General features: G+C 33.1%; 1 long non-coding RNA gene across 15 annotated transcripts in view; it reads right to left on the bottom strand.

The window, feature by feature from the left end:
• The window catches only part of LOC143246369 (uncharacterized), a 372,922-nt gene that overhangs the window by 271,294 nt on the left and 74,203 nt on the right, over positions 1 to 27,425 (bottom strand). For 13 of the 15 annotated variants that reach the window (XR_013025938.1, XR_013025931.1, XR_013025935.1 and 10 more), the window contains exon 1: positions 7,603 to 7,972. The exons of 1 other annotated variant lie outside the window; for it this stretch is intronic. This is a non-coding gene — a long non-coding RNA (uncharacterized LOC143246369). Of the gene's footprint in view, positions 1 to 7,602; positions 7,980 to 27,425 lie in introns of those variants that run through there. One more of the 15 variants, XR_013025936.1, reaches the window with a different exon arrangement.

Genomic DNA, 27,425 nt, shown 5'->3' with positions numbered 1-27,425 from the left:
AACACAAAGTACCCGAATACAAGACTCAATCTGGTGTCATAAGACAAAGTACTCCATAAAGGACTCAATCTGGTGTCATAAGTCAAAGTACTCCAAAAAGGTTTTAATCTGGTGTCATAAGAGAAAGTACTTCAATAAAGGACTAAATCAGGTGTCATAAGACAAAGTACTTAAGTAAAGGACTCAATTTGGTGTCATAAGAGAAAGTACAGCAGTAAAGGACTCAATCTGGTGTCATAAGACAAAGTACTTCAATAAAGGACTAAATCTAGTGTCATAAAACAAAGTACTCCAATACAGCACTAAATCTGGTGTCATAAGACAAAGTACTGCAGTAAAGGACTCAATCTGGTGTCATAAGACAAAGTACTCCAATAAAGGACTCTATCTGGTGTCATAAGACAAAGTACACTAGTAAAGGACTCAATATGGTGTCATAAGACAATGTTCTTTATTACAGGACTCAATCTGGTGTCATAAGACAAAGTACTCCAAAAAGGACTCAATCTGGTGTCCTAAGTCAAAGTACTCCAAAAAACTTTTAATCTGGTGTCATAATACAAAGTACTCCAATAAAATCTCTAATCTGGTGCCATAAGACAAAGTACTCCAATAAAGGACTCAATCTAGTGTCATTAGACAAAGTACTCCAATAAAGGACTCAATTTGGTGTCATAAAACAAAGTACTCTAATAAAGGACTTAATCTGGTGTCATAAGACAAAGTACTCCAGTAAAGGAGTCAATCTGGTGTCATAAGACAAAGTACTCCAATAAAGGACTCAATCAGGTGTCAGAAAAAAAAGTATTTCAACAAAGTACTCAATCTTTTGTAACAAAACAAAATATTCCAATAAAGGAACATTTCTGGTGTCATAAGACAAAGTACTTGAATACAAGACTCAATGTGGTGTCGTGAAACGAAGTACTCCAATAAAGGACTCAATCTCGTCTCATGAGACAAAGTACTCCAGTAAAATCTTTAATCTGGTGTCATAAGACAAAGTACTCCAATAATGGACTCAATATGGTGTCGTGAGACAAAGTACTCCAATAATGGACTCAATCTGGTGTCGTGAGACAAAGTATCTCAATAAAGGACACAATCTGGTGTCATAAGACAAAGTACTCCAATGAAGGACTCAATCTGGTGTCATAAGACAATGTACTGCAGTAAAGGACACAATCTGGTGTCATAAGACAAAGTACTCGATTAAAGAACTCAATCTGGTGTCATAAGACAAAGTACTCCAAAAAGGTTTTAATCTGGTGTCATAAGACAAAGTACTCCAATAAATTCTCTAATCTGGTGTCATAAGACAAAGTACTCCAATAAAGGACTCAATCTAGTGTGATAAAACAAAGTACTCCAATACAGTACTCAATCTGGTGTTATAATACAAACTACTTCAATATAAAATTCAATCTGGTGTAATAAGAAAAAAATACTCCAATAAAGGCTCAATCTGGTGTTATAACACAAAGTACTGCAGTAAAGGACTCAATTTGGTGTCATAAGACAAAGTACTCCAATAAAGGACTCAATCTGGTGTCATAAGACAAAGTACAGCAGTAAAGGACTCAATCTGGTGTCATAAGTCAATGTACTCCAATAAAGGACTCAATCTGGTGTCATTAGACTATGTACTCCAATAAAGGACTCAATCTGTTGTCATAAGACAAAGTATTCTAATAAAGGACTTAATCTGGTGTCATAAGACAAAGTACTCCAGTAAAGATCTCAATGTGGTGTCATAGGTAAACAACAATGGGCTAATTCATTTTGTGTAATAACAACTACAACTAAAGTAAATAAGGAAGAAACTTGTTATGAGAACTGAAATAATTTGAGATTCATGACTTACTGTTATGGTATAAGCTGTATCTTCTTAGAGGTGTGGAGCCTGGCATGGCCAAGCGTGTTAAGATGTGATCCTCGTAATCTGAGGGTCGCGAGTTCGCATCCCCGTCGCGCAAAACATGCTTGCTTTTTCAGCCGTCGGGGCGTTATAATGTGACGGTCAATCCTACTATTCGTTGGTAAAAGAGTAGCCCAAGAGTTGGCGGTTGGTGGTGATGACTAGCTGCCTTCCCTCTAGTTTTACACTGCTAAATTAGGGACGGCTAGCACAGATAGCCTTCGAGTAGCTTTGTGCGAAATTTAGAAACAAACAAACTTACAGGTGTGTAAAAGCAAACTGCATTTCAAGGTTATCAACTACATGAATATGATATTAAAGTTTTACAAGTTCGTTTTGACCTATAAAATAAGACACTTGATATTTGCTTTGTTAAAGTATGAACGGCGGTTTATAACATTGACGAAGGTGAATGAAACCAGATTTTAAAATTGAGATGTTTGATTGCTTTTTTATGTATGTGGTCAAGCAGGTCTGTTCTCTGGTACGACTTTAATACAATAATACTTAGAAGGTAAAAACGAGATGAGAAAAAAACAGTAAAAGAGCTCGGAATAAAAAAAATTACCAAACAGAAATAACATTATTTCGTTTGTCTTGAATTTCGCGCAAAGCTATACGAGGGCTACCTGCTCTAGCCGTCCCTAATTTAGCAGAGTAAGGCTACAGAGAAGACAACTAGTCATCACCACCCACTGCCAACTCTTGGGCTACTATTTTACCAACGTAGAGTGTGATTTACCCACACATTATAACCCTCCCCTATCTGAAATGGCGAGCACATTTGGTGAGACGGGGATTCGAACCCGCGACCCTAGGTTTATGAATCGAGTACCTTAACCACCTGGCCATGCCGGACCTAAATAATGTTGTTGTTTACTCAAATCTCACATTTATTAAATACACTCTTGTCGTTTTCTTAAATTATTTTTTATAACTATTTGATCTATAGTGGACTCACTTTCGTGTGTCAAAATATACTTTTAAGACTCTCGCAAACATTTCTATTGCTCAAAACAAAAAAAAAAGGTTGAATATATACCCGGTTATTTACAGTGTATACGGTCTACGTTATGCACCGTGTAACTTTAATGTTAGAAACGTAAGCTCGTAATGTAGCAGTATTAGAATTAATCAACCATATTATTCAAACTTATCTTTAAGAAAAAAAAAGAAAAGCCACATTATGCAATTGTTCCATATAACTTATATGCAGGAAGCTTGACCTCAAATAAACTAGTTCCTTTGTTAAAATACCGAATAAAGTGCTTAGCTATATATTTCTCAATACCAGCTAAAAGTTTGATCTTTAGACGCATCTAATATAGTTTGAACATTGTTTTTTTCTGTCTGTAAAACTTTTACGTTAGAAACTGCAATTTTGATTTCATGTAAAATTTTTCATTCATCAAAATATCAGAAAAAAGAGGATATTATGTAATCCTAGAAATAATGAAATCGAAAATCCTTATTAAAACCAACGTTTCTGAAATTTTAAAAAAAGGTTGTTCGATGCAATAAACTAAACATTCCTGTGACAAAAGAAAAACTTAAAAAGGCATACATTAATCTAAATTGTTTAACAGGTAATTTAATATAATGAAAGGCGTTCATTAACGTAAGAATATATATATTAAATATATGTTGTGTGACATGTTTTTAAGTATTGATTAGTTGAGACAAAGTAATCTTTGTTTCAACTAGTTTTCTCTTTCATACAATTATACAAAAACCGTCGCTGAACGTGAAAAATTATTGTTGCCACTAAAATATTAAACTAAAGAAATAGTAGAACAATGAGTTATCTTGACGTTATTACAATTCAAGTAATTTTTATTTCTATTTACACCCGAAAAGCTCCCAAAAAGCTTTGTTATCCCAAGCAAGTATATAACTACCTTACCGTTTGAAAAACAGAAACAAAAGTAATAAACTTTAAACTTTGAGGAAAATAACGTGCTGCCAAAATGAATATGAAATTATTGTTTTATGTTGTTAAATAATGTTCTTTAACGTAATAATCATTGAAAATGTTAAAAGGATTACACGAATTTTTTCTTAAACATTTCTGGTTGAAAGGTTATGATATTTAACAGTATTTTGTAGATGTTTTTATATATCTTACGATATTTACACACTAATTTAATGTGCTTCACTTAAGAAGACTGGTAAAACTTAAAATACGGTTATGTTTTATTTTCTCGTGTCTCTTTAGTTGATTAAATATAAAACTACAATGCAGTAAGTTTTCTTTAAAAAGTGATAGAACGTTTTTCAGAACAATGTAATAAGTTCGCGACTGCTTGCAGAAACATTATGTATATATTCTACGAAATTTCTTAGCGTACAATGAAAATTGTAGACAATGAGTTGGTTTTACAGTGTTTGTTATTTAAGAATAACATTCATAGCAGGACTTTTTGTAATACAAATGAAGTCAGTATAAGTAATAAACGTTTGTTTTAAGAGCAAACCTCGATAATGAACTACCTCCACTTTCCTCAATGCAGAATCAAATCCCGAATCTTAGCTTTCTAGCCCTTCCTGCCTGCGAGTGAGTCACTTTGGAAACATGTTATATGTTTCAACAAGAATACGGAAAACTTAAAAATCAGGGTGTTGAAGACTGCTACTCAACGACAAACAATGAAGAGTACAATAATTGAAATTTGAGTTAATATCAAAAATCAATATAACTAAGCAAAATAAACTGAGTTAATTCATTTTGAGTTCAAGATAACGTAAAAAATCAAACTGAAACAAAAACGTGTCAAGACGACATTCATTACAATTTGGATGCAAATAAAATATTCATGAAGATCGTCCTTCTATTGCATAAAATTATGGTCAATGGAATGATATTTAGTGCCTTAATTTTGGTTTAAATCATAAACAGTGACAGATGTTCAATAGAATACTAGAATGGTAGCTCTTTAACCGACGTGTGTCTTGTTTAAGGATGTTCTAGAAACACTAAAATATATAAGCTGTGCAAACGTAACGTTTACGTAAATACAGGAACTAATAGCCTGTCCTGAGCAGCAAAGTGTTGTAGTTGGCAGCAAACATATTGACGATGCAACCTTTTGTATCCAATATCAATCTGGAAGAAACAGACTTAAAGAGCGATTTGGATAAAACCAAATGGTTGCATTTAGTAATATATATAAGACTGTGGGAAACTACCCTACCAGTGCCTTGTGATTGTTGCAGGTGTTTATACTGGCAAGTTTAAAATGTGCTTGCAATATATCTCAGAACCTACTTTCATGTTATCAACGCTCATCGATCAAATACTTGAATGCAGTATAGTCACTGTGAGCTTGGTAGCCGTACTTCAAGACAAAACACAGAAAGCAATCTGGTGATCACGACATTACACCCCAGGAATCTAGAGTGGCTCACGCTGTTTTTGTGGTTTCTAACATTTGTTGAGTAGTGGCTGTTATGGAGGACTGTTTTATCCTCATTTCTTTATATCACGTGCCTGATCAGTCGCGAAGTACAATCGTACAGTTTGTCCCATCTGTACCAGGCAGGGTAAACCAAATCACACGCAGACCTCTAGAGAAGGTAATATGATATATCAACTCAGCTTTCTCTCCGTACCAGTAACAAAGTAAGCTGAGAAAACACAGTCAAACACGAACTACGTTTTATTATGAAATGCCTTTAAGTTTTCGTGATTCTCAGCTATGAGCAGGTAATATTAAGTACACTGGTGATAATGCCTTACACAGTTCATGATCTTGTTTTTCAGTTAGACCTACATATTACTTTGGCTAAACATTTAGACCATCATTTCTTACATAGCAGTACTTTATTTACAGATAAATTAGTTAGGAAAAGACAACGTAATAAATAAAAATATTCAAGTGTTTCTTACTCTAATCGCACAAACTGTATGCACGGTTTGAAATCATATTACTAAAATCGTTGTTTTTACTTTTTAGAAACACTAAATAAAATTATTCCATGCAAAATCAATGTTGTAAGAATACTTTAAATTATATATGTAAAGTATAGTTGATGTAGTTTTGATCCTAAAGAAGCTACTGCCTTCTAATTCTTAATACAGTATCTAAATCAATTCATTTTAATAAAACAGATCTACAAATTACATCTCATTCTGGGAGTATTAAAACATTCTGAAATTACTGTATATGTAAAAATGTTTAAGATCCGTAACGTTTCTCCACAAATCATGGAAAGTTTCTCATCATAATGTTTAAGAAATAGTGAATAAACATTTAGTCAATAGTCTGTGATGAAATGGATATTGACATAGCCTATTACTGCTATGTAAGAAGCTTCATAAATGAGGTGCTTAATGTCACACCTGCAATTTCTCCAGCTTAATTTAAAAAATATACAATATAAACTAACTTATCACCTATTGATTTAGTATTGAATATTAAACACTAAATCAAGGTGATTAGCAAATGCGAGTATAAGAACCTCGGGTTTTAAAGTTTAAAATATTTCTTCACAAATATCAAAGGGGAAAAAATGATTTAACAAAGTTGCCTTACCATAATAAAAAAATACAAATACAAAGATATAATTGTGTATTGTACACAGATTGAAGATTTTATATCAAAATGATGCCCCCAGTGGCTCAGTGGCATGTTTTGGGCTTCCAACGCTTAAAACCGGGTTTCGATACCCGTGATGGGCAGAGCACAGATAGCCCATTGTGTAGCTTTGTGCTTAATTCCAAACAACCACAACATCAAAATGATTTTAGCGCCTCACCACATCATTATAGTCCATGTCGCCACCTTCAGTCATGCTCTGTGTTACGACTGTGTTTTTGACAACAACCAGTTTGTTTTTCCAGCCACTTCAGGTACACGATAGTTGAATAACAGACATGGCTGCTTGATAAACTCATATTCTGTTGCTTTCGTTCCCAGATAATAACTCTTTCTGAGTATGTTTTTTACTGCTGTCTGAGACAAGTGGACTGTTTTTACAATTGATCTTTGTGTTCCTAAGTTAACGCTTGTTACAATATGCTGGACTTTACTTATCACGGTTGAGGTAGGATTTGTCCCAAGTCTCTGGTTCTGATCCTAAGTTGACCAATATTTCCCAGTACCATTAAGTACAAGGGATGTCTATATCTCAGACATTCTAAATCCCTGATCTGAATACATTTTTCAGAATTGAATGTAGGAATATTTATTATCCGAAAAAAGACATTAAACGTAATTTATAAAAGCGATATATCTTTGGTAACGTCACACTATTTATAAAATTCTAAACATTTTCGAAATATGATTCTGATACCTCCCGTTCCACTACATTATATCGGTTGTGATTGTTAGATGGCGTGCCTATTTATCTATTAAGTAATTTTAATATAAAGTACTCGGTCATCTGTATTTAACAATAATTATTTTTGTACAAAATTTATTTGTGTTATCTTAAACAACACGTTACACCTGGAGTTGAACCTATCGTTCGGAGTTCCCAAAATACGCCACCGTTTGCAAAAATAATTATATCCATATTTCACTGATAATATTACAAATAATGCGTGTTTATCATGATTTATTTCAATAACATTTACATTTGTCGCGTTGCTTAAACATCAAGAACAAAGACGTTTCTTCAACCTGACTCATAATTTCGCTTTTGTTCTATGCTCACAAAAGATAACTGTGTAAGAGGGAACCTACCTGTAAGCGACTTGCCAAATAGCTGCATCCACACAGGAAGTTTAGTTCTTCACGCGTATTTGACATGAATAGTTTAAAGTTGATCGTAGTTAGTGGCGTTTTACGTTAAGTCTCTCACAAGAGAACTTTCAATGTCTGAATTACCTCGCTCTACAGAGATGTTATAGTTTGCGTTCGGCGGGAGATTCCTTCTTCTTATTGTAACTCTGGTTGTGAAATCCTTGCGTTATGTTATTGTCTCAAGCTTCCAGCAGACGCGTGGCTCAACTGAAGCTTTCGAAGCGGCCGCTCGACAAGGTAATGATCCCACAAGTGGGCTTTATGAACCTTTACGTTGTGAAGGAGAGGATGTTTGTGTCGGTTAGGACGATAGCAGCCAAGTGTTTGAAATTATTTGGCTTTTTGCCATGTGTAATTACAGTGGGACACAACCAGTGGCCAATCAGAAGAAAGAATTTGGTATGAAAGGACCGCCCTGGGGCTAGTTTTTGTGGTTAGATTCACATTGTTTTGGCTATGCGAGATAGAGATTTTCATGATGATAAATGAATACTAACGTGTGAAAAACATGACTATCAAAGATTCCTTTATTTGATAAGTTACCTGCAAAACATGGCGGCCTATTGTTTAGATAGAAAGCTCAACTAAGTATCTAATACTACGAGTCTTAACAAACAGTTGTTTCAGCCTATGTTGGAAAATGTTTTTTTTTTTCTCAAAAATTAGAAAATAAAATAACAAAGTGGATTTATCTGACGCTGCATTTGTAGTGTGATGTTTAAACTTAATATCACCTCTCGCACATAAACCAGAAATATTTTTCTTAAACTTGCCCTAACTTAGGATGTAGGTTATAAAAAAGTGAATTTGTTTGTAAAATATTTATAAGTGGGTTATTTCGGTCATTGACGCAAACATGCAAGAGCCATCTGCATTAAGTATCTTAAATTATGAACCGACAGATTACAGAGAAGGCACTTAAGTAACAGCACCTTCCGACTTTAATAATGTGATTTGACGTTTCACTGGCAGTTTGGCAAGCCAGTCCCGACCCACAACTGAAAGAATTCATCATACGTGTGTTATCGGGATATAATACAGAGAAGTGTTGTCGACTTCAAACAGTGCTTAGGTTTGTCGCTTTTGCACTAATAATGTGAAAAGTTTAGAAAAATATGCAAAAGAAATTGAATCACATACAGCATTATATTTCATATTTTCAGATTTACTATTCATCTTGTTTATAGCCACATGCCAATATAATTTTCATATTCGTTGATCAAATCTAAATAGAGAAATGGTGATTTCTTACTCAAATTTCAAAAAAATGTTATATCAACGACACCTAGTGACGAAAACTAGTTTTACACTAACGTAATAAATCGTTCCAAAATATTTCTCAAGGTTTTATCATTACAAAATATTAAGTTCACCAAATACAGTTTCTTTTATATGGCTCTATTGCAACAAAGGCACTATACAATTTAAGCATAATTTCTTAAATATAATTTAAAATGTTTGCTGAAACTTTAATAAATTACTCATCTGTCGTTTTCTTTTTTCTAACTGTATAAAACTAAATATATATAATTTAAATACTAGTCTATTTGTGGTATTTACGAGGGGGATAATGAAATAAATACTTATAACAGTTGTTGTTGTTCCTTTAAATTAAGCACAAAACTACTTATTGGGCTATCTGTGCTCTGCCCACCAAGGGTATCGAAACCCGATTTTTAGCGTTGTAAATCCGCGGACATTCCGCTGAGCCACTGGTGGGGGGGGGCGCTTATAACAGAACGAGAGTGTAATTAAATGTCCTTAATCTCTGGACATGACTTATATTAAGATATAGCATTTTGTCAAAATTATAGATAGAGCTGAGTACAACCTACACAAAATAACACTACCATAGAACTGATTTACTTAATTTAAGATGAGATAAAAATTGATAAAATCTGGCTCGCATCAAAAAATTAATAAATCACAGAGTAGCAAACTGCAGCTTGAATCTCTACTTTTCTTTTTGTTTTCTGAAACAGTAAAAACTATTTATCAAAGTGCAACACAAATATTGCAATAAAGTTTCTTAAAAACATCATTACGAGAAAGCCAGTATATGCATGTAAGTAAAATATTCAAGCCATAAACCAAAACACATTAACATGAAATTATTTTTTTTAATTCTTAAAATACGCTGCACATTTTTTTAAAAAGAGATCTTTTAGAAAAATTTCATCTTAATGTGTTTCAGTTTATGGCTTGAAGATATTATGGTTATAATATAATTTGTTTGTTTTGAACTTCGCGCAAAGCTACTCGAGAGATATCTGCGCCACCCGTTCCTCATTTAGCAGTGTAAGGCTAGAGGGAAGGCAGCTAGTCCTCACCACCCACCGCCAACTCTTGAGCTACTCTTTTACAAATGAATAGTGGGATTGACCGTCACTTTATAACGCCCCCACTGCTGAAAGGGCGAGCATGTTTGGTGCGACGGGGATTCGAACCCACGACCCTCATATTACGAGTCGAGTGCCTTAACCATCTGGCCATGTTGGGCCTATAATATAATTAATCAGAGGTTGGAATTTACTATTTTGAACGCAGTCCTTCCTCATGAATTTGTTTATTCATTTAACTTCATTTAGATATAAATAATTTAATTTCATTATATAAAAAGTTATACATACGTACGTAAATACGTATGTTTATATATATAAAGATAGAAAATAACAAAGTAATATTTAAGATATTTCTTCGTAATGAAAACTTATTTAAAACGTTTCATTTATATCTAATTAAATCTCTATGTCACATTTGGCACGTTGTTAATTTATAGGATTATTCTAAAGTGCAATTGTTGTAAGCTGCACTCTAATCGGTATATGAAACAAGTATTGAAAGCTCTGTGTTTGTGTGTGTTTTCTTATAACAAAACCACATTGGGCTATCTGCTGAGCCCACCGAAGGGAATCGAACCCCTAATTGTAGCGTTATAAATCCGGAGACATACCGCTGTGCTAGCGGGGAGCATTATAAAGTCCCCACAGCTGAAAGGGCGAGCATCTTTGGTGTGACGTAGATTCAAACCCGCGACCGATGGAGTATTGAAAGCTATTATTGAAATGTATGCAAGACTCCTGCTAAGGGAATGTCACACTTTTAATAGTACGGAAATAGACAGCACAAGAGTGAAGTTATACCTTGATAATTTACACTTTAAGTGGTGCAGATCTAGCAGTTAGCGTGCCTGGCTGGGATAAAATGGTCCAAGGTTCGAGACATAATGCCGCTAAACATGCTCCGCACTTTCAGCTGCAGAACTGTAATACAGAACCCACTAAAACACATGTAGCAGCAGATGGTGCAGGCTGACTGCATTTCTTCTGGCTGGTAGTTTAAAATTAGAGCCGGATGTGTCCCAGGGATGTTTGACCTGATTATTTGTGTGAACATAATTTGTGGTTTTGGTTGAAAGTTTTAACCGCATAATACACTGATTACCCAAAATGCCAGAAATACTACGTATAAAACAGATCTGCATTCACTTCATCTTTATACAGGGTGTTCGGAAAGTCACTGTGCAGTTTTGTAATCATATTTTATTCAGTCCATTTCAAGCGAGCAACTGATAGGCGGTGTTTAGAAACAAAATAAAAAGGATCCAGACCTGTATTGATGTCAACGGGGGTCACTTTCAACATTGTTTATAATTGTCATTCATATTTATCTCATGTATTCTATACTGAAACACGTCTGTTAATAAATATATAAGTGCACAGTGACTTTCCGAACACCCTGTATAAGATAAATATTTACGTCCTCGAGAAATAAAATCAATAGGGCTTTACAAATACGACGTTCGAGATGAATAACAAATCAAGGATCAATGTGTCCAACAAATGATCAATGTGTCCAACAAATGATCAATGTGTCCAATCAAGGATCAATGTGTCCAACAAATGATCAATGTGTCCAACAAATGATCAATGTGTCCAATCAAGGATCAATGTGTCCCGAGTCTACAGTACAGGATTATTTGACAAAAAACTCCAATTAAAAAACCCATGATCTGAAGAAAGAACCATCAAACAAAGCTAAGAGGCTAATATTGAAGATTTTTCAGTTAATAATGGTAAAGGAACAGTCATTTCTGTAGTAGAACAATGGTTAGGGATCTATGTGAAATTACGTTTTATAAGTATACCTTCCTACATAAGTCAAAACCGAAAAGAATATCTCCCACGGTACCTGTATCATCAAGATCAGACCGTTGTCCAATGGAAATATGTTTCATGAATTAAACTTTATATTGTTCTACAGTGTTGGCAGAATTAGAGTGCAGCAATAATCTAATGATGTCGTGAATCAATCCTGCACAGTCTCATTGGATAAGGTATATCAGATGGCGTAATGTTGTGGGACAGAGTTAAGTTTTTAGTTTTACTGAATGTTTATAATTTTGATCTACTAATTAAAATACAGGCGTCAAAAATATCTGCTATGCATAGCACCATGATCTCAATATCATCGAGAATATACGGGCTGTTTTAGAACAAGGTATTAGAACACTTAGGACTGGGAACAGTGCTGCATAAAGAATTATCAAAAGGCCTTATCTTACTTATAAGATTATGTATAATAACTAAGGGATCGTAAAGAAAAAGACGTGGGAAGATGTCAGGAGGAGGAATATGGATGACATCAGTGAAGAACGAGAACGAAAGAAGCGTACCATGTGGACGAGAGTACGGAAACGATCGTAAGATCAATCCATCAGTCCTCAGAATAAATGCAACCTGGTATATTTGATTACGGCAAGGCATTGTTCTAGTAAGTAAGTAGCTAAGTGATTGAGTGAGTCATTTCATTTCATACAAAGGATGGCGGGTCACTAGAGAGCTACGCCCTCTCTTCAGCTAGGAGATGTGACGAGGAAAAAAAAGAAAGTAAAAAAAACAATGGATGAGTGAGGAAGATCTGTGTTAAATGAGAAGAGACGTTGTGACAAAGCGAACTTATTGGCCTAGAAAAGGCACTATGTATATAATGCCTGGCTTGTAAGAGATTTATGGTTATAAATATCTCATATCTCCGCATTTTCTCTAAACTCCTCTGGTATATAATTACATGTCAGAGTAACCATCACATCCAAGAATGAGTTTTTATCTTATTCTATTTGTGAATTATATCTGTTCAGGTGATTGATGAATTCTTGATTCTTGTATTTAATGTGTGTTCCCCAGTAGCTCAGTAGTCAGTCTGCAGGCTTACGACGCTAAAAATCGGGCTTCAATAGCCATGCTGGACAAGGTACAGAATGCCCATTGTGTAGTTTTGTACTTAGCAACAACCAAACCTATCTATGGTTTGGCTATATAACTTTGCTATTGATAATTAATCACGCATGTTTCCGCGTGTAGCATAATCTTGCACAACAATCGTATATCCCTTGAAATAGTAAATAACCCATTTATCTTCATATGACTCACGTGTGTGAAAAAGTACGTTTAAGAGATGTTTCATGTTGTAACATTACAAGTTAAATTAGACCTGTCTGTTTTGAACATTTCGTTATTATAAGCAAACATTTGTTTTCTAATCCTTCATTGGTAATCCTCGTGGGCTCAGCGATGAGTTTCAGAGCTTATAACACTAAAAAGCCGGGATTCAGTTCCCCTTGGTGTACTCAGTGAAACACCCCATTGTGTAACTTTTCGCTTAAAAATAAACGAAACAAACCTTTGGTGATGTATACAAAAAATTCTTTTGTTGGGAAACTATTTAATTTTCTTCAAGCTGACAAATAACTTCTAGTAATATCATTTAAATAAGTGGTACAATTGTTTTCTAGATAAATGTATAGAATTCATCACATCTATTTTTTATACCAAAAACAGATTGATCTGTGTGTTTTAATTATTTTACCAGGAAGTCATAAGTCCTGATATGAATAACAGTAACATCTCTATGGATGTATTTATTAGTCTCGATAAAAATCATAATGAAATGAAAACTCTTACCTACACTGTGAGTAAAAACTGACATCACGAAATGCCCCAGTAGGTGAGATTAGCATGAAAACAAAGCGCTGTTACATTACACAAACATTAAGGTAAATTTTAAATGAATGACCTCTTAGCTTGTTAAAAAAAGTGACCTCTAACTCTACCAAATGAATAACTTTTCATTCTGTTAAATATAAAGTATTTAGTAAGTCTTTATTGCTGTTGAATATATGTGTGTGTGTGTTTTCTTATAGCAAAGCCAAATCTGTGATTTTAGTGTTGTAAATCCGTAGACTTGTCGCTGTACTAGCGGAGGTCTATGATATATAACAACAAAAATAGATATAGATAACTTTTCACTCTACTGAATGATTAATGTTGTAATATAATCAATGATAAACTTTTGACACAATTACGTAAGCAAGATTTCACAAACTCAAACAGATTATCTATAATACTTACAAACCAATAACAGTTTCACTTATTTCCATATTATCAATCAAAGGAAATATCATGCTGTGAGATGAAACTCGTTAAAATGAAAAACAAAAAAAACAACTTAACACTATTAAATGAATATATTTTTCATTAGACCCAAGTGCATCAGAGGTAAATCTACAGATTTACAAAATATAAATCTGAGGCACAATTTTCAGAGATAGACAGAATGCAGATATCCTATTGTATTGTTCTGCACTAAGAAAATATGAACAACAACGACCTCTTTTCATTACCAAGCATGTAAAACTTCAAATTTTCAACGGCTAAATGTTAAAACTATTGAGTGACTACCCGTATTAAATAGATGACTTTGACGTACTGAAACTTTTTGCAATAACAAATCTATATATTTTTGTATGATTAAATTGAAGAACATTTACACCGTTAACGATATACATATTTAAATGGAAAGGAATTCACTCATGAACGTTAAAACCTGTGATACATCGAAAAGGATAAAATTTTATAGCGTTATATAAAGACTTATCACATCATAAAGTGCATAGCTTTACATGATATCAGATTGGTAGCCTTTAACTTTCTCAATTGTATCCAAGGATTCAAGAATTTCTAGTGCACTAATATTTCGTTTAATACGGTATTTACAATGGTGAATATCATACAATATTTAAACTTGAACCTAATAAAAATACTTTAATTAAATATACTTAAGTAATTTACTTCAAAATCTATTTAAAATCGATTAAATAACTGAAAGATGTAACTTGGATTGATACAAAAATAATTTAGATTCTGAAAAAAAAAATTGAAATCTCTCCAGCATAAATCAGTATCAAATCGTTTCCACGTATCCTCAATATCCAGTCTTATTGAGTAATGACAAGCAAAACATTATTTGTCAAACTCCTAGCTTCTTTCGATCGTTTACTGTTTATAGTACACTTCAGGATTCTTAATCTTAAAAACTTGTTGTACGCTTAAGAATTCCATTAGAAAATTCCTACATTTATTCGTAGTCAGTGGTAAAGGAACTTAGAAGGATGAATGACTGACCGAATTAAGATTTCTTTATTAACTTTGTAGGTACAATAAGTGAATTTTGATAGCATATGTTGGCAACTCAACCAGATAGCTTTAGAGTATCTTTGTTAACACACATAATGATTTTTTTCTGAAGCAACGTCAGCCAGTGGGCCAGAGGTAAGTTTACGGACTTTAGGTTTTAAAATTCAGGGTTCGATTCCCCGTCGTGAACAGAGCACTGATAGCCTATTTTGTAGCTTTACGCTAAAAACAATATCAACTTGACCCCAGCATCCAGATATGAGTTGAAATGAATGGAAGTCTATTCAAAGAAAAATCTATTGGAATAATCTTTCTGCAGAACTTCCACACAGTCTGATGATTATTCTTCACTCACTTGGCGTAAACTGTAAGTATACACTACACAAAAGAGAGTTGAGACCTGATATCCCACAGGTATGGCGTATTATTCAGGATAATTAACGGGCAATAAATATCAAATAACAATACAAACAAAAGAGAGTTGAGCTCTGATATCCCATCGGTATGGCGTATTATTTAAGTTAACTAACGAGTAATAAGTGTCAAATAACAATATAAACAAAAGAGAGTTGAGATCTGATATCCCATCGGTATGGCCTATTATTCAAGATAATTATCGAATAATGAATGTCAAACAACGATATAAGTTATTCAGTTTCTCTGTATTTAACTTTCAACTTGAATCAATTGCTGTGGTTTTTTCTCGAGACATTTTGAATAGAGCAGTTTGGATCCAAAAGATGAAGTACGCTTTGAAACACATTATGTTCATATACATATAGTTTGAAAGTCATAATTTATAACTTATGTTTACTTATGATGAAAGTATTACTGTAAAGTTTGAGCTAAACGTTTTTTGTGTGTGTAAGACTTAGTTATAAGTCAATTTAGTCTTTTGTTTCTTGGTTATTTCCAGAAAAAACGGAGATTTTTGCAAAGTCTGATAGTTAATCATTACATTCATTTTAACACTAAATCTTTAAGTTATTTTACAAGGAGAGAGAAAAATTGATGTCAAAGACTTGGGTTAAGCTCAAGTTAAGCCTTTAATGAATCCACACTTAAACAGTAACATATGTCTCAGCAATTTATATCAGATGTTTAAAGGGGATTTATTGATCGCTAAACGTTCTCAGAAAGGACTGATGGTATTAAACGAAAGGCATAATCGGAATTGGACATGGTAGATACAGTGTGGTTGTTATATTATGACGTTTCTTTTTTGCTTCTACTCGTACGATCTTAAAATTGTGCTGTTCGTCGAACACTGAATCAACGAGAGTGTGTTTCGTTCGTATTCTGTTCTTTCATTAAAAGTGCTGGTTAAAATGTTTGATATATGTCGTTGTATCTTCAACAGTGTTGGTTATGATGTTTGATATATGTAGTTATATCTTTAATAATGTTGGTTAGAATGTTTAATATGTGTAAGAAGGATGCACTTATCATGGGTGTGTTAACTTTCAGTTTTGATCCAAGTAAGTAGTTTGTTTTGATCTACAAATGTGATTACATATTAACGCTTGTTTGCAATAGACTGCTGATGTGAATATCCATTCTATTACCATATTTATGGTTACAATAAAGCCTACTAATGCTAATATTCAGTCTACTTCTATGTTTATGGTTACAATAGACAATAACGATGCTGATATCAATTCTATTTCGAAAAATATTCTATCAATTGAAAGCAATCTGTTTACAACATTGGAATTAATGTAATATTGAAAACAAATGTACGACTTACGCATTTAAATTACTTGTATTACCATGTACTGATCACATGATAAACATACCCAAAACAGTATTATCTATGATAGAAAGTCTGTTTGTGTTTTTGAATAGCAAAACTACGTCGAACTTCATCGAAAGGAAACGAAGCCCGATTTTAGCGTAGAAAGTCACCGTTGTCCCACTGGAGGTCTATGATAGAACGATCTGCTTGTTAAATACTAACTTAATACACACAAAAAAAAAAACAACTTATGGAAAATAATAAGTGTTCTTAGTAAAAACAAATGAAACTAATGACGCTCATGATTAAGGAGGAAAGAAACTTATTTTTGCTCATTTTTTTATTTCACGTTAATGTAAACAAATGTATTTTCGGCATCTAATACTTTAGTGCTTTACTAGTAAGAAGTTATATCTATATTACTAAAATTTGTTTTATTTGATGAAAAAAAATAGCACCAAATTAAACGAACGTCACTCGCAGAATGTTCATTTATCTGTCACGTGAGTCCTTGAATCAGACGTCGCTGGTTATATCTTTTTTTCAGCCCCTGGATATGTAAGCCACACTGTATCCCTTGGGTACAGCTTACATGAAAACGTTTGAAATATAAACTGACAAGCTGTAGGTAAAAACCTATCATATAACTTTTATTATCTCATTTTTCGTATTACATTTAATGAAAAGAGATCATCCAAAAAAAAAACTCGCAAAAACACTCGCAAAAAAACTCATAAGGGTGTGATCAGTATGTAGTCATTTCATCTATAAGTTTATCCATTACATGCTGTATTAATAAAAAAAGGTTTTAAAACATTATATAATTGTAAGTGATTTGTCTTATATTTTATAAGCCCAGTTTAAATTAAGTCGAATAACTGTCTTAATTTTGTCATTTTAATAAAGAGTAGAACCAGTAAAATGTTGTTTTTTTAATATTCATTCATTTTACATAATTGATAATATATATTTACTCGCTGAGCACTTATAATCAGCCCCTCATCAGTACAGCGGCATGTCTGGGAGTTAACTACGCTCAAATCAGGGGTTCGATTTCTCTCGGTGGGCTCAGCAGGTAGCCCGATGTGGCTTTGCTATAAGAAAACACACACACACACACACATCAAGATTCAAAAAGTACATAGAAGATATAGGTTTGAAGTCTGAAACAAATTCAATGAATCACACTTCTGCCTGAATCAGGTCTCACTCCAGCTAGATAGACGATCAATGATAGAATTATAAAAGCCAGAATAATGATTAGATGTACTTTCTCAACGTTAGCAAGTGTTCCGTTTCAAGGATAAAAAAAGTAAAAATCCAAAATTAAGAGTAACAAATATTCTCATATCTTACTTTTGAAGCTCATATGTTGTGTTGTAGCTTACAGGGTACATAATTCTTCTCGTGATTCACGGCGTGCGCTCGTTTTACTGACATCACGACAGTACAAATTGCAATGTTAAGTTCTCTTATGTGACGTCATTGACTGACTGACTGACAGACAGTACACAACACTAAGTGGAGCGAGTGGTTAAAATAGGAGAGTCTTCCAGGCGTCATTTGGACCCCTTTCGGAGAAATAATTTTCACAATATTTTTGATAATCCAGCGTAGAAAAAACCTTTAGTCTTAAAAAAGCAAAATATGTTACCGTCAATGAATAAGTTACAATACAGATGCACTTTCTCACTTATGTTTAGAATAGTAATATGTACATTGATAATGAAGCCCATCAGGAAATGTATACATATATTCGGCACGTATTAAATTGTAAATTTGTTAATATAACACTATTATAACTTATTATATCAACTAGAATATAGACTACATGTTTTTAGTTATTATTAATCTTGAACATTTTTACACTACTTGTTAAGCTCGTAAAACACATGCATAACAAGATTAAAGATATCGTTTACTTACAAATACTGGAACTGGGTCTTTATTGTTTTAACAAAATTACTCAGTCGTTAAAACCAGAGATTGCTTAAGTTGGAAATACTAACAACAAATTTCTTCAGAGTAAATTACAAAAATTTATCATTACGTCCTGGGATATTAACTGGACTTTTAATTATATCTAATTAATTAATTATATCTGAATTAATATGGATATCATTACACTTTTTACTTAACGCACCAGTGGTTCGATTCCTTTCGGTGGACTCATTAGATAGCCCGATGTGGCTTTGCTATAAGAAATCACACACACACACATACGTAACGCACAGAGTATCATGGTTTAGTATATTTCATTGTTACTTTTAGTTTATGCCTTTAAAGTAATAACTACTTTCATTATGCGCGTGATAAACTTGTTTGTTCGTTCGCGCCAAAAAATCTATGTTATTATAATTTGTTAGCCTTTAAAATAATCATTTATGGGAATCTTTCAGTTTTCATCAATAAAAATATCAGAATTTATGATATTAGTTTACGAATTATGCTTAAAAATCAACAAAAGATGTAAAACTACGGTCATTTTTTAACATCGTTTGTATTAGATAGAATGGTTAACACTTTCTAGTTTTAAAGTTTTAGTATGATTGAACCTATTTCTCGTTCATATTTCAGCGTTATTTTAATCTTTGAAAATGGTGTTATGTTATGGACAGAGTATATTTTTCCCTCAAAATATATATTTTGTACTCGTAATTAATATAACTATATCTAATTTTCATACAAATATATAAGATGTTAAATTTAAAACTTTTATCTCAGTCATATTAGATTAGAACACTACATTTTAGCCAATAAAATAATTGTCTGCTGTATTAATAGCTTCGTTCTTAATAAATTATTATTAATTTCTGATCAAAATAATATTGGTTCGAATTCGGCCATAGTTCACAATGCAATATTCTGTAGCAAAAAAAGAAGAGTGTAATTTTGTTTTCTATTGCTACAATTGAAAAAAATCGAGATATTTTTACACAAAATGTACGAGTCGGCTTGAAAAGAAAAAAAAAGTCAAATAAAAACTTCTTTTCATTCCAGTAAAATTCAATTATAAAATAGAACAATAACGTTGTTGCATATAACGAGATTTCTTTTAATTTTAAAACGATGACAGTGGAAAACATAATTCATTTATTTAAATAAGATAACTTCAGCATTGTGAATAATACATGCTTATTTACACTCCACAGTAAACCAATAGTAGAACCCCAGAGCTTCGTCTAAAACAAACTTTCTATGTAGAATACTTTAATAACTGTTACATATAAAGAGTTGAAAGAAACTTCGTGTTAGGCCAAGCGTGACGTTATGCTGGCGCGAGAGGAAAACATCCAATCCTGATACTTCATCTCCACAGGCGCAAAAAGTTTTATAAGAGGTAAATATGCAGAATGTTAACTACTGACAGAAAAGTTCCCCCCCCTCCCACCTTTAGAGAAATAAATCCACCGTATTAAACAAGTATGCCCTAAGGACTTGTAAAAGGAATGTTTAGTTTACCCGCTAAACTACCTTCACTAAACATCGTTATATAAATAGGAAAATTATTGCTCAGAAAAGACATCGAGGATTTCACAGTTGTACTTCTTAAGAAAAAAAACAGGACATCGGAACGTAAAAATGTTGAATAAATGTATTAAATTCTATGTCTTGTTCGCGAATAGAAAGAAGATAATGTGGAGAAGGCAATTGCACAATGTAATGATGTGCTAATTATCACGTATCCTTAGTGCTTATAGTGGTAACATATCTTTAGAAATAGTGTCCGCCAATCATTATAATACGCAATAAGCATATTTTAAAAACAGTTCATACGTATATATTGCTGATAAATTAAATTATATGATTTAAAAAACAACAAATAAACGTGTGTACCACATGATATATTAAAGTGAAAATGTAAACAACTGCCTGAATGAGTAGCTTGTTCTTTTTAAAAAAACAGATTACAAGAACTTCAGTTTTATGTTAAGAACGAATGTGTCTCTATGTCGTGTGATAAGTCCTTCAATTAACACTCGTGCTTCTATAGAATTGTGTTTGTTCGTAATTAAGCACAAACCAACACAATGAGCTATCTGTGCTCTGCCCAGCATGGGTCTCAAAACCCAGATTATAGCTTTATAAGTCCGCAGACATGTTGCTGTGCCGCTGGGTGGCGCTTCCAGAGAGGCTCAAACCGTCAACCAATAAAATAAAAAGCTAAAGCATGAAGACCACTGAAACTGTAAATGATAAAAGTTAATGTAAATATAAGTTACATCTCTGGTCTCAAATTGAATTTTAAGGCCATTTAAAATAATTTCTTATTTTCCTTTTCTTTAAAACAAAAAAACAAACAAACAATATTATCTTATTAAGTTTATTGTTTAGTTTTTATAATCAACACTTCAAACTTCAGTGAAATAGTTCTGTAATTAGTGAACTACAGCAATACGTATATATATATATATATATATATATAAAAAGAAAACATCGGGAAAACGAAAAAAAAAAAAGAGTGATCAGTTTATATTGAGTTTCATGAAACTTGTCTGTGACAGTACGTGCGATTTTATATTATTAATGCTAAGCAAAGTAAATGAATTAGATTATAATCTGGTGGGAACTAAATTGTTATGACATATAACTTTCAGTCACGCATAGCTTGAAGAGTGATATATGTATTTATATGATGTGGTAGAAACTATAAATGTTGAAAACGTGAACAGAATAATTTAAAACAATGTAAAGCAGATGTGACGGTCACAGAACCATAGGCTCGGCATGGCACTCGACTCGTAATCCGAGGGTTACGAGTTCTAATCCCCCTCGCACCAAACATGCCCTCCTTTCAGCCGGGGGAGTATCATAATGTCACGGTCAATTTCACTATTCGCTGGTAAAAGAGTAGCCCAAGAGTTGGCGGTGGGTAATTATGACTAGTTGCCTTCCATCTAGTCTTAGACTACCAAATAGCTTTGCATGAAATTCAAACACAAAACCGAAGGATTACCCGATGTTTTAAAGCTGTAGCGTCATGCTTCTATAGCCAGTTGTTTTTAATACACTTGAAACGTAATTACAACCTTGGAACGTCTGTTTCAAGATAAGAAACAACGCAAACAAAGAACATTAGGAAAAGTTTTTTTTGTTTAAAAAAATTAGCCATTAAATCTCTTGGATTAACAACAAAAAACTGTTCACAGCTTGCTGACATTTTTTATAACTTATTTAAAAGAAATAGTTGAAGGCAATACAAACGAAAGAATGTGATTTCTGAGTAAAGGTTTGGTTTGTTTTGAATTTCGCGCAAAGCTACACGAGTGCTATCTGCGCTAGCCGTCCCTAATTTTGCAGTGTAAGACTGGAGGAAAGGCAGCTAGTTATCACCACTCACCGCCAATTCTTGTACTTTTCTTTTACCAACGAATAGTAGGGTTGAGCGTCACATTATAAAGCCCCCACAACCAAAAAGGTGAGCATGTTTGGCGTGACGGGGATTCGAGCCCGCGACTTTCACATTATGAATCGAGTGCCTTAACCACCTGGCCATGCCGGGCGTTTCTGGCTAAAGATATTCATGAAATGAGAATTAGTTTCTTCAACAAATTTAGGTGAAAATAAAAAAATTAATATACGTCATCAAATCATTAATTACCCAATTTATTCAATATTAGTTAAAACAACAGTAACAAAAGTTTTCATTATTTATCATCGTTTATCAGCAACTGAAATTTAAAAATGTAGATAAAGGCAGCTTTATTCTAGTTAATTAATTTTACCGCTTCCAACGATTTGCAAAATGAAAAAAGCTCATAATTTTTTCGACAGACAATTTAAATTATAAAAAAACAGTGAATAATAAAAAAATTATAAAATCGAAAAAAGGAACTTTATTGGAAAATTAAAAACACATTACAGAAGTGCAAAACACACCTTGGTAATTCGTGCATGCGTTGCTCCAAGGATCGCTGTTCCAGAAATTCACCGTACCTTTAATTTACTTTTTTTTTTCCGAATGCTAACCTTGGATTACGAGATTTCCATGAGCGTGAGTTAGTGTAGATAAATAACCCAGGGAAATTCCCATTCTCTTCCATGTCAATCACATCCTTGACCACTCTAGCTTAAAGTAAGCGGATCTAAAGTCGAGGAGGAGGTCGGAGGACACCCACGCGCACTCTCTACAACACACGGACAACAATATCGAGCAAGTAAAACAGTCTTTCTTAATGAGAAACAACTGTGTTTTTAATATATTTCATGTGAATGAAAGCAGCGTCTCTGTTAAAAAAATAATCGAGAAATTTCAAGTAGGAACAGGATTATGTAAAAACAAAACCCAACAGAGGAAATATAAACAGATCAGCTGAAGCGCATTGCCAACAGAAAAGCATCCTCATGTACGTCAATCAGAATTTTCAACTAACCTAACTCTTAACAGTTTAATGTTTATTGGATTTTGTCTAATACACACATGACAAAAACAATATTCAAACTGAAAACATATATATATTTTCTGTAAAGTGTTTTAATAAACCATTTGAAATTAGTAAAAATAATGGAATGTAAATACCTCACATGAGGTTAGTCTGTTTTAGGTTTTTTTCGTTGTATCTGGAACAGTAAATTTATACTCATATTTAACATTGCATCTCTATAAAGACTGAAGCATTTATTTGAGGGGTGGGTGGAAGATAGTAGGTATCTCCATACTAAACAATCTCCTGAAATCTACAAGTTAATTAGAAGATGCAACAAATATCTTGCATCAATAAAAACATTGTAAATACCATATAGATATATATATGGATATTACATCTAATTACAAGGAAGATATATTTATTCTCAATTATATTGGCTTTTAGCAAGATATAGAATCAAAAAAATATGTATATATCTATATAAAAACAAACTTTATTATCTAGTATTGCGATAGATAAAAATTGATTTGTATATTCCAAGTACTTTACAAAATACGAGAGAGACATAAACGATTTCTTTGTTCTTATATAGCCACTACTTTGGCCCTAAGTACATATTTCTGTACAGGCTAAAAATAACGTCTGATATTCATCAATTGTTAAATCATTACGATGATACGAAGCTTCATTTGAGTTACACGATCTACTTTTTTTAAATTTTATCTATTATCTGTGTAACATTAATTCTTTCAAAACCACTAGGAAATCTTCATGAACATTATCAATATTTTCATAAAAAACGATTTAAAAGTTAATTAAATCCATATTTAAATATACGATTTTCTCACCACTAGGCGAAAATACACATAATTCTCAATAATAAATTTCTTATCAGCTATTTATAACTTGACGTCAAAATCACAGGTAACTGTAGAAACAAACAGATATGCACAATTAAATTTTATTATGAAGCAAACACCATTTTTCAAGCGGTCTGTTTTGCAGTTGGTTAATCTTTTTGCTTAAAACAATCACATTTTGTTTGTACGTGTTGTAACGGATTTGCTATCATATATCTGTTTCATTATCGATGTTTGTTTAAGTTAAATTTACATTTAGAAATGTGAATAATTTATACTCTTTAAAGCCGTTCTCGAACCTCCCTCCTATTGGCTAATGTAGAAGATTCTCAGGTGTAAAACCAACAATATATACGTGTACGTAAACACTGGTGTATCGTCCATATTGTTGTGGAAGCCGAAATTTCTAGAAACTCTATAAATGTAACCAACGTGACGCGTCAAGAGACAGTATATATTATTGGTTTACTACGATTAATATACTAGGAACCTGAAAATTTATAACCGTGATTAACACTTATAAATCGGGAACTTCAGATATTTGACAAAGAACGTTTACAAATTTCGAACATTAAAAATCACTTAACTTCAGCGGCTTCACACTGGACATTAATATTTTTACTAAGACATCATATAATTTTAGCGGTGAAAAATTTGACGTGTGTTTCATGCTATTTTAAGTTGTAATACGTAGCACTATATAGTTATTTAACAAGTTTTTAACATCTTCTTTTAATCAAAATATATTAACGTTTTAACAATGTAGTATAATAAAATTAATTTGCTTGTGTTTTAGTTCTTGATTTGGGGACTCGGCATGGCCAACTGCTCGACTTGCAAATTGAGGGTTTGTTTGTTTTGGAAATTCGCACAAAGCTACTCGAGGGCTATCTGTACTAATTTAGTAGTGTAAGACTAGAGGGAAGGCAGCTAGTCATCACCACCCACCGTCAACTCTTGGGCTACACTTTTACCAACGAGTAGTTGGATTGACCGTAACATTATAACGCCCCCACGGCTGAAAGGGCGAGAATGTTTGGTGCGACCGGGATTCGAACCCGCGACACTCGGATTACGAGTCGAACGCCTTAACACGCTTGGCCATGCCGGGCCATGTGTAATAACAAAGAAAATAAAGTTTCATTTAATAATTCCAATATAGAGAAAACTGAGTTTCTAGAGACTCCAAATGAAAAAAAGAACTTTGGTGCGATTTGTTACAAATAATAGAACCTTGAAAAATTGGATTACGGTGCGGATATAAGTTCAATGTAATGAAAGGTGAAGTATGGCGAACTCAAATTATTAAAAGGATTAAAAAGTTGTGATACATCATACTAAATATTCCGTAGGATATAAAGCTGGTTTATAATGCATTTTCTTTTCACTATCACTTACAACTAATACTATACCAAAGTACAGCACACTGTACTTCTATACACTCAAATAAGCTCTGAAATGGATTACAGTATACTCAATAATGGTTGAAATAGAAGAAATCCTGATTTATAATAAATTTTCATAATAATTTGAAAGCAAAGAGAATTCTGATACATTTTATTAAATACTATAAGAGAAGAAAACCCAGATAATAATATATTATTTTACGAATTACAAGGTTACAAGCTAAATATCTCATATATAATGTTTTATGAATTCCAAATTAGGAAAATAAGAATTATAAAACACCTTGCAGAAACATATAAGAATATCTTAAAATTGATACATATAGTTGGAGACTTCAAAGTAAAGAGAACTGGGCTTCAAATACAAACTACAATGTGAAAATTGACATGAACAAGCAGGATAAGCGAAATTTTGAGCTGATGAATTAGTAAAGAGTATTAAAGATGTACATTCCTTTACAGACTCAAGTAAAAATAAAAAGACCACCGTGAAGGACAAAAATAATTGTCGGTTTCAGAAAATATCCATAGATTAAAAGGCGGGCCCTACATGGCCAGGTGGATTAAGGCATTCGACTCGTAATTTGCGGGTCGCGGGTTCAAATCTCGGTCGCACCAAACATGCTCGCCCTTTCAGCCGTGGGGCGTTATAATGTTACGATCAATCCCACTATTCGTTGGTAAAAGAGTAGCCTAAGAGTTGACAGTGGGTGGTGATGACCAGATGCCTTCCCTCTAGACTTACACTACTAAATTAGGGACGGCTAGCGCAGATAGCCCTCGTGTAGCTTTCCGCAAAGTTCAAAAACAAACAAACAATTGAAAGTTGCGTTTTGTATGCTACAGGCTAAGATTCGATAAACAAAATAATAAAATAATAAAATAAACTGTAAAAGCACATGTGATGACGAAGCGCAATAAAATATTTATTAGACTTATGTAGTTCAGCTTAAGCGCTTTTTTATGAAGCACACCGTAGACTATACTTTGAAGTTACGTAATCCATTTTTTGCCTTAGTTTCGAACAACTAAATATGTAATTATGAAGTTAGATGGTTTTGGGACCAATACTTTTTAAAATACAGCGCAATTAACGAGGGTGTAGTTCACTGTCTAGTAAAAAAAGGAATACGCACTCTTGTTTTAGGTAAAGTAAATATATTTTGTTTCTAATAAAAATATCCTTATAAATATAATGAAATCGAATAAAAGTATCGTTTTAATAAAAACTGCATCGACACTCTTCAAGATAATTACTTTCATCAAGTGAAAAGAATAGTAAATGGTGTGTTAAAGTGTAATGCGAAAGATATAAATTGAAGTTTGAGTAATTAATTTATGTTTCGGGCATCCGCCCTGACTCAGGTCCATTAAAAGTTGTGTAAAGTATATTATAATACTGCTTTTGATTAGTTTTCTTAAACTGCATTTGTACATCACTGGTTTTGTGGCATGGTATAGTACCGTATTTAGTGTTTGCTGCCGCTAGTTACATATTATACGTATTTCAGTGTTATTATCTTAAGCACTTAAAAGTGGATAATGAGAACCGCCTGGGATGATTTACATTACAATGACGTAGGAAAAGGCGTGAGCTACAGTTACTAAATTACTTTCGAACTAAACCACAACTCTGCTGTTAGTCACCAAGACCTGATTTTGATGTCATCGCTGTGAATAACAAAAGGAGACATCACTTCGATAATTGGGTGGAGGAAGGGTGGAGTCTGTGTGAGTTTGGTGATCTAATCACAGCAATCTTCTAGTTTTAGAAATCATTAAAATAATGAATAGGAAACCTCCTAACATTTTAGAAAGTAAGGTAATCGAGCGTATATCCTGTCGCTCTATGATATTCCTGAGAGAGGTATACTGAAAATAATGGCATATTTGAAAGTTTTAAAGATAAAAATTATCAG

This window comes from Tachypleus tridentatus, chromosome 3 (genome assembly GCF_004210375.1).
Source record: "Tachypleus tridentatus isolate NWPU-2018 chromosome 3, ASM421037v1, whole genome shotgun sequence".
Lineage (NCBI taxonomy): Eukaryota > Metazoa > Arthropoda > Merostomata > Xiphosura > Limulidae > Tachypleus > Tachypleus tridentatus.
The sequence above is the reverse complement of the archived record's forward strand: the minus strand, read 5'-3'. Positions and strand labels throughout refer to the sequence as shown.